The 9,224-nt window shown below is 32.2% G+C and overlaps 1 pseudogene; it reads right to left on the reverse strand.

The window, feature by feature from the left end:
• LOC141721520 (caffeic acid 3-O-methyltransferase-like) lies at nt 1–6,010 on the reverse strand (annotated as a pseudogene).
• Nucleotides 6,011–9,224: the final 3,214 nt, after the last annotated feature.

Raw genomic sequence — 9,224 nt, forward strand, 5'->3', positions numbered from 1 at the left:
TACATTATGAGTTTTTAACGTTATCATTAATGCAAGAGTTCTCAGACAAAAGTTAAAGAGAGCAAATACACTTCAAGTTTTATTTTCACTACAGAAATTTATTGTGTTGCTAGAGAAATGGACTTCTAATAATACACCCAAAGAACTTGTTACCCATATCAAGCTCTACTTGCACAATTCCATAATCCAAATATCAAAAGCGCAGCACGCCTTGTTGAAACGTTTAAATCCTGCACGTTTAGCTAAGGCCTCGAATTATTTTTCAGTCCTTTCTCTTCCTCCAGGAATATGTGCCAACATAATAGCATCAAAATGAATGGCTGTCCTAGTTGCATTTTCGTTTCCAGGATGCTCCGGAAGAATGGAGTCTGCTATTATTAATTTTCCATTTTCCGCGAGTGCTTGGTAACAATTCATCAACAACTTCAGGCATTGTTCGTCGCTCCAATTATAACATATCCACTGCGAAGATCACAAGGTAAATTATCAGTAAACAGATTAATCAGTTTCAAATTTTGTAATTAATTATCCGATTATGTATACAACCTTCAAAAATATGGCATCTCCTGTTGGCACACTAGCAAACATATCCCCTCCAACGTGTTCCACGCCTGTACACACGCATAAGAATTAACTGGAGTTTAATTTAACTCAGGAAACAAAACGCAGAAGGATATATACATTTGTGTTCTACATGTGCAGGGACTAAAGAGTGTTGATGTACCAGTATTATAAGATGGAGCATCTTCAACAACGTGGGGGAGATCGAAATTGATTCCTTTAATTGTTGGGTACTTGGAGATAATTGAACTAAGGGTAGCCCCGGTACCACCACCAACATCAACTAAAGTCCTGAGACCTTTGAAACCATCGTATTTCTCAAGGATCTTTTTCATGATAACGGTAGAATGATTTTTCATAGCATGGTTAAAGATCTTATTGAATCGAGGATCTGTGCCAGTATAATCATATACATTCATTCCATCATTGCGTAGTACCTGTAATAATTAGCATTGCGTTAAATTTATGACTTTGCCAAAGTTTGTGTAGTTGAACAGTATAAGATCTGGTTGGGACCTTACTCACACCTTAATATTTTAGATTGACCAGTTACTTAACATGTATTTCTAGTATTAGAGCAAGAATATATTACCAGCTTTCCATCATAATCTTATCCATATTCAGAAGCGTAAGAGGTGCCATGGAGACTCCATCTGCATTTTTTGTCAAAAATTTGCAAACATTCGCTAATCCATATTTTCGCTCGACTTGACCATTGGCTAGCTCATTAAGCCCCCATTTAAGAATGGAGTAGCTAGCCAGGACTCGGAGGATGCGGTCGATCATAACCGGTGCATCCAAGTTTTTGAAGTGGGCAGCATAACCTACCTACCAAGCAAATCAAACCAGAAAAATTTGGTAGGAATTGCTCTACCATTTCCTACCAACCCGTAAACTGGTAGGAATTGCTCTAGGTGGGGCCCAGATTTTATACACGCAAGTACCAAAACCTACCAATATTTGTGGGAAACTCAAAACCTACCAATTTTGGTAGGTTTTGACCAAAATTTGATACCGAAATGGTCCCACCAACCACGTCATCAGCCCTCACTTATTTTATTGATTAAACTTTTTTATGAAAAAAGAAATAATATCATCAATCCGAGACCATTTCCTACCAAGTTTGGTGGGAAAGTTTTTCCTACCAAGGTTGGTAGGTTTTGGTAGAATCTTAATGTTATATATTGTTAAGAATATATAACATTTTTCTGAAGCATAAATAAATATCAATAATTCAGGTCGTTTCCTACCAATATTGGTAGGAAATGGGAGAAAACTAAGAAAAATATGTTTTTTCCACTTTTCGCTCATTGTTTGTCACATTTTCGTTGATCATACTCTAAAAACATAAATATCTATTCATTTTAATAGTGAAACTCTAAAAGTTAGTTGATTACACTTAGAGTCCGTGTTTCCATTTATTTTTTGGATAATTATAATTATTATGAAAAAAAATATTAAATATGAAAATGATTCGATAAATTAAAACTTTTCAAGTGAAATGTCATTTTATAGTGAAATAAAACTAGAAAAAAAAAATTGAGTAAGAAAACAATTATGAATAAGAAAATCATTTAGAAAACAGAACGTCGAGATTGTTCGAAGATTGAGTTAGATTTTCAATTCAAAGTTTCGGGGATGGGTTAGACATTTGGATTTTTTTAATAATCCAACCTTACGGATGATTATATATATGAGTTTTATACATGTAATTGAAATATAGAATTTTTAAAAATTAAGCTATTATGTTTTATAATAGATCTATAGAAAAAACTGCAAGAAAAATATATTTTTTGTACTTTTCGCCTATTGTTTGTCACATTTCCGTTGATCAAACTCTAAAAACATAAACACCTATTCATTTTAATACTGAAACTCTAAAAGTTAGTTAATTACATTTACAGTTTTGTGTTTCCATTTGTTTTTTGGATAATTATAATTATTACGAAAAAAAATATTAAATATGAAAATGATTCGATAAATTAAAACTTTTCAAGTGAAATGTCATTTTATAGTGAAATAAAACTAGGGAAAAAATTGGGTAAGAAAACAATTATGACTAAGAAAATCGTTTAGAAAACGGAACGTCGAGATTGTTCGAAGATCGAGTTAGGTTTTTCAACTCAAAGTTTCGGGGATGGGTTAGACATTTGGATTTTTTTTAATAATCCGACCTTACGGATGATTAGATATATGAGTTTTATATATGTAATTGAAATATAGAATTTTTAAAAATTAAGCTATTATGTTTTTATAATTGATCTATAGAAAAAACTGCAAGAAAAATATTTTTTTGTACTTTTCGCCCATTGTTTGTCACATTTCCGTTGATCAAACTCTAAAAACATAAACTTCTATTAATTTTAATAGTGAAATTCTAAAAGTTAGTTGATTACACTTACAATTTTGTGTTTCCATTTATTTTTGGGATAATTATAATTGTTACAAAAAAAAATTAAATATGAAAATGATTCGATAAATTAAAACTTTTCAAGTGAAATGTCATTTTATAGTGAAATAAAACTAGGAAAAAAATTTGGGTAAGAAAACAATAATGACTAAGAAAATCGTTTATAAAACGGAACGTTGAGATTGTTCGACGATTGAGTTAGGTTTTCAACTCAAAGTTTCGGGGAAGGGTTAGACATTTAGATTTTTTTAATAATCCAACCTTACGAATGATTAGATATGAGTTTTATACATGTAATTGAAATATAGAATTTTTAAAAATTAAGCTATTATGTTTTTATAATAGATCTATAGAAAAAAATGCAAGAAACATATATTTTTTTACTTTTCGCCCATTGTTTGTCACATTTTCGTTTATCAAACTCTAAAAACATAAACATCAATTAATTTTAATAGTGGAACTCTAAAAGTTAGTTGATTACAATTATAGTCCCGTGTTTCCATTTGTTTTTCGGATAATTATAATTATTACGAAAAAAATATTAAATATGAAAATGATTCGATAAATTAAAACTTTTCAAGTGAAATGTCAATTTATAGTGAAATAAAACTAGGAAAAAAATTTGGGTAAGAAAACAATTATGACTAAGAAAATCGTTTAGAAAACAGAACGTCGAGATTGTTCGAAGATTGAGTTAGGTTTTCAACTCAAAGTGTCGGGGATGTTTAGGATTACACACTTGGATTTTTTATTTTTATTTTTTAATAATCCAACCTTAGGATGATTAGATACATGAATTTTATACATGTAGTCGAAATATTGATTTTTTAAAAATTAAGCTATTATATTTTAATAATAAACCCATAAAACAAACTTTTAATTCCTACCGGAATTGGTAGGTTTTGCCCAAAAAAATTGTTTGTCCTTTTCCTAGTTGGGTATTTCCTACCAAGTTTGGTATGAAATAGACCTAAAATTGGTAGGAAAAGGCATCACCTGAAAATAGTAATTAAATTTTTATTTTAACAATTTCGTATAATATTCGATTTTTAATAAATATTATCCAATTTTTTAACTAAGATATATTTGTTAGTTTCTCTATATATTTTTAGGGATATGATAAAAATTTTAGAAAAAAAAATAAATATATTTGGTTTACTAGTATTTAGTCCTATATTGACATTTAAAATTTTTTTAAAATATTTAATTTACTTTTTAATAATTGCACTCACACTAAAAATTAAAAAAAAATCGTTAAACCCCATTACCTACCTATATTGGTTGTAGTTTCACGAAAATTTTAAACATGAAAGTAAATTCAAAATTTTTAAAATTGGAGCGAAATCCAAAAATTCAAAAACAAAGTCCAACTCAAAACCTACCAATATTGGTAGGAAATAAACTTTAGTTTCACGAAAATTCAAATATTCAAAATATGGAGCCAAAACTAAAAGTTTTAAATATGGAGCCAAAACCAAAAATTCAAAATTTTCGTCAAATTCAAAACCTACCAGTATTGGTAGGAAATGAACCTTAATTTCACAAAAAATTCAAATGTGGAGCCAAAATCAAAAATGAAAATTTCAAATACGGAGCCAAAATTAAACTCAAAAATTTGAAAATTCTGCCTAAACCCATAACCTACCAATATTGGTAGGAAATAGGTGATTTGAACTTATAAACCACTATCTTCCTCTTTTCACTTTCAATTTCATCTACTCCACTAAAATTTCATTTCATAATTTCTCCATCCTCTTCTTATCTTTTGGTAAATATCTTCATCTTCTTCATTTAAACCATCTCATATATATGTATGCATTTCAATATTTTTAACATATTTTTTATCTTGATTCGTTTATATAATTACTTATTTGTTTTTACTAAATGTATTAATTGTTCATGTACGTTAATGAATACTAACATTTATAATCTCTTCTTATGTAGATTTTATTCACTCGAGACCAAGGAAATGAAAGAAACAAAGACGAAAATGGAAAACTCACAAAGAATGTAGACAAATTATTCAACAACGATAATGAAGAAATTACAAAGAATGAAGGCAAATGATTCAACAATGATGAGAACTTGAAGATGATTAGTCTTAACTTTTGAATCATCTATTAATTATTGTAATGAATTATTATTTCTAATATGTAATTATCACGGATATGTAATTTTTTTTAATGTTATAATGGTGATATGTCCGGATTGTGATTTATGATGAATTTTTCAATTTTGGTTATTGTTGTATGCTTATGATTTAGATATTAATTTATGTACAACTTGTTCTACATTGTTATCAATGAAATAAATTTTTTTATAAAAAAACTGTCCAATATTTCCCACCACATTCAAGCCATTTCCTACCACATTCAAGGTATTTCCTACCACATTCAAGCTAAACAGTGGTAGGAAATGGTTGGTAGGAAATGCTGATATTCATGTCTTCTGACATAAAACCTACCATTCATCAATCAAAACCTACCAGTTATGGTAGGAAATACTCACTCAAAACCTACCAATTTTGGTAGGAAAAAGGTCTTTTCTGTGTCAATTGCCACGTGGCAGGACACGTGGATGGGTCTCACATGCCAACTCATCAATCTGACCCCAATTTGTATGACGTGGCAGCTGACATGACAGGTGACGTGGCCGCCCATGTGGCGCGCCACATGGGCGGCCACTTGGCAAGTGGGACCATTTGAGACACAAGCACCAATTCCTACCACAAAGCAATTCCGACTGGAGCAAATCCCACCAAGCCTTTTGGTAAGAATTGCCCCCTTTTTCTACCAGAAATAGCCCATTTCCTACCAAAACGCTGGTAGGAAATGGCCGTTTTTCTTGTAGTGATAGAGGCTACCTCATTTGGAGTAACGTAGGCGTCGGGGCCAGCTTTAGCTATGATCTCCAAAAGGTCGAGCGCAATGGCTGCTTTCAGAACCATAGGCAGTACTGAAGCAGTTGGAGTTGCATTGCTAACAAGCAAGCTTCTTCATCTTCTCGTGAATTAATTTTAGTGTGCATTATGGAATCCATTTGAAAGATCTGTTTAATTCGTAACAAGTATGGTGTTTGCGTACCCTCTTTTATAGGATGGTTTTTGACAGATCAACTTTAAACATACAATATCTAACCAGGTTTTGAGCCGACAGTATATTTGGTTGAATACAACAAAGATTATGATAGTTTAAAATATGTCGACGAACAGTTACGTTACTGATTCACATAAATAAAAAAGGTAGATGGCTCGCAAAGTTAGACACATGCCCACCATTTTGTTGGAATTGATTGTAAGATTCCTACTTTCAGTTATTAAATACTGAGATTACTATATAAGTACTAATTAATTGTTCTTATATGTGGTGTTAGCTGCAAGAAATGATCAGGAAAAAAGGAAGTGTTTGGCATAGTTAATGAGTGCAATTGCTGGCAGTTAATGATCAAGAGATAGAACTTAAGATGTAATCCTTGTTGGGTTTATAATCTAAATGTTTAGTCTGTTTGAGTCTTTGTTTTTGTTTAGTCATTTTGTTTGCTGTTAGTTGCTTATTTATAGCAAGGTAGTGGAATAAACATTGTAGTAGAGAAGTATTAGGAGAGCAGTTGTTAGTTCCTATTTTTCATCCATTTTCTGATGTAAGGGTCATATATATGTTTCTATTACTGGATGAATAAAAATCAGCTTTCAGAGCATCTCTTTCTTTGTTAAGTTTAAACAAATCATATTACATACATACTAGTTTTTCAACAATCTGGTATCAGAGCGATAGGTTCAACGTTTGATGCCCAAGTTTATGCCAAGGGCAACACCTACGATGAATCCAGAGAAAAACAAAGAAGGAACAATTAGGTAGAGCTATCCAATATTGACAAGGGCAAATTACACATCCTGGGCGCTTTAGATGAAAGCGTTTATGAAAGCCCACGGAGTGTAGGAGGCAGTTGTACCAAAAAACCCCAAAGCGACCAGCGATGACAAGATGGATAAAATCGTCATGACAGCAATTTATCAAAGCATCCCTGAGGACATTCTATTGTCGATTGTAGACAAGGAAATGTCCAAAGAGGCGTGGGAAGTAGTGGAGGTGATGTGCCAAGGTGCAGATCGTGTCAAGAAAGCGAGAGTTCAGACTCTCCATAATAACCCCAAAAATTTTGGACTTTTTGTAATCCTTATGAATAGTGATTTTGTTGATTATGCTGATTAAGAAAACTTTTCATGCCACACTATGTAGCAGTTCCTTAATTGATATTCTGAGATCTTATTAGTACTCTATATGGTATATAAGTGTATGTGAAGATCGCCGGAATCCAAATTCGAACATATTGATTTTTCCCGAAAATCAACCAAATACCGAAAGAATTGAGTACAAGGTAACATGATTAAAAGGATTTATATTCAAGGATTATAAGAGAAGATCATAAAAGTAATATAATATATTGAGAAAGGTTAGGGGAACCCAAGTAATAAGATCCCGGATATGATCCCTCAAACGATTAGCAAGAACGAACGATAAACGAGTCATACAACAATTAAACGACAAGTAATGCAAGAGAGATTAGTGCAAGGATTAAGGATGATAATCAAGCAATTAAGCAAGGATTAGCATAAAAAGATGCTTCCACCACCAAGTGATAACAAGTGGTAAATGATGAAGTCACCAAGGTGATGTCATGCTTAGTCACACTCCACTCACTTTAATCAACCCATTTATCACCCAAATATCCCATTCACTTTCATTTTCCACCACAAACATATTTAGCAAAGTAAAAACCCTCCCAAGAAGAAGAAGCTCTCGGCCTTCTTTATTTTTCAAGAAGAAAAATTCCAAAAATCAAGATTCAAGCTTTGTTATATTACAAGGTAATTATCCAAGGTTCCTTATGATTAGTTATGGCTATCCTAGAAGTTTAAGCCTCCAATTCTTCATGAATCTCTTCCAATAAATCAAGGAAGAAGATGATGAATAGTGTTTTCAAGTTACTAACTTTGTTTTCTTTGATTTTCCTTTAAGATCCAAGCAAACCTAAGCTATCTCAAGGCTTCTTAAGGCTTCCTAGCTACTCTAATCACTCCAAAGAAGGTATAACACCTCCAAACCCTAACTTTACTTTGAGTATTAGGTTTGGTTTTTATTGTTATAGTAAATGAGAAGCATGATGCTTGTGTGTTTAAAGTTTGGATTGGATTTGTAGTGATTTGGATGTTGGAATCTTGTTTATAATTAATGAAACATAAGTATAGTTAGTAGTTCATGTTTAGGGTTGAATGAATTGGAAAATCTTGAGATTTGGGACTGATGTAGTAAGGTTTGGATGAGGGTTGGTTGTATTGTTGATTGTGAGTTGAATGGTGGTTGTTTGGAGTGGTTTAAAGCTTGGTAATCGCGTAAACATAGCCGTCATAATGCCCATTTTTATACAACTGCTTGTTCTTAGTGTTCGGGACAAAGAGCTAACTGTTGAATCTGTGACTTTTCCATGTTTAGCTATATTATGTCGTAAGCTTCGTTTTGATATGTGGTTCACTTAAATCCGATGTACGGTTTAGGAGAAACGACCATTTTAAGTAACGGTGTTTCGTGAACGAACCATTTCCCCTCGCCTTACTTTGAAACCTTGGTTAGGGTCCTTAAATGACTACTTGGAGTATGAAACAATTATGTAAGGTTAATAGGTTAGTTGGTAGAGTATTCACGAAAGAATCGCCTTAAAATTCGTAACGGTTAATGTATTAAAAATGGTGGAGTCGAGGGTACTCAATCGACTTATGTGAATCGTTAAGCGCAAAAGCGAACGTTAGAGTCTAATTGGTTAAAGTCTAGTTTCTTACGCGACCGTGGTTTAATTCCAACTTATATGTTGTTTATAGGTTATCAGACTCGTCCCAGGCCTTTTACCACCCCCAGTTGCTCAGGCAAGTTTTCTACCCGTTATATTGTTGTTGTGATGTATATATGTATATGCATTATCTTGTGATAAGTGCATGATTGTTATTAGCAAATATTGCGATATATTGGAGCATGTTGATATGGTATATATGCATGCCTGTTTCGTAAATCTTGATATCTAATTGTTGATTCAATTGTTTATAAGTTGCATAATACCTATGTTAGAGATAAGCAGTAGTTGCGTATACCCTTATTATAGGGGACCCAAAGGTGAACATTTTCTAAACCGGGAGTCGATGTTCCCGAGTATAATGTATATATATATATTATATATATATAGAAATAGTTTTCAAAACTAT

Source organism: Apium graveolens, chromosome 4 (genome assembly GCF_009905375.1).
Source record: "Apium graveolens cultivar Ventura chromosome 4, ASM990537v1, whole genome shotgun sequence".
In the NCBI taxonomy this organism is placed as follows: Eukaryota; Viridiplantae; Streptophyta; class Magnoliopsida; order Apiales; family Apiaceae; genus Apium; species Apium graveolens.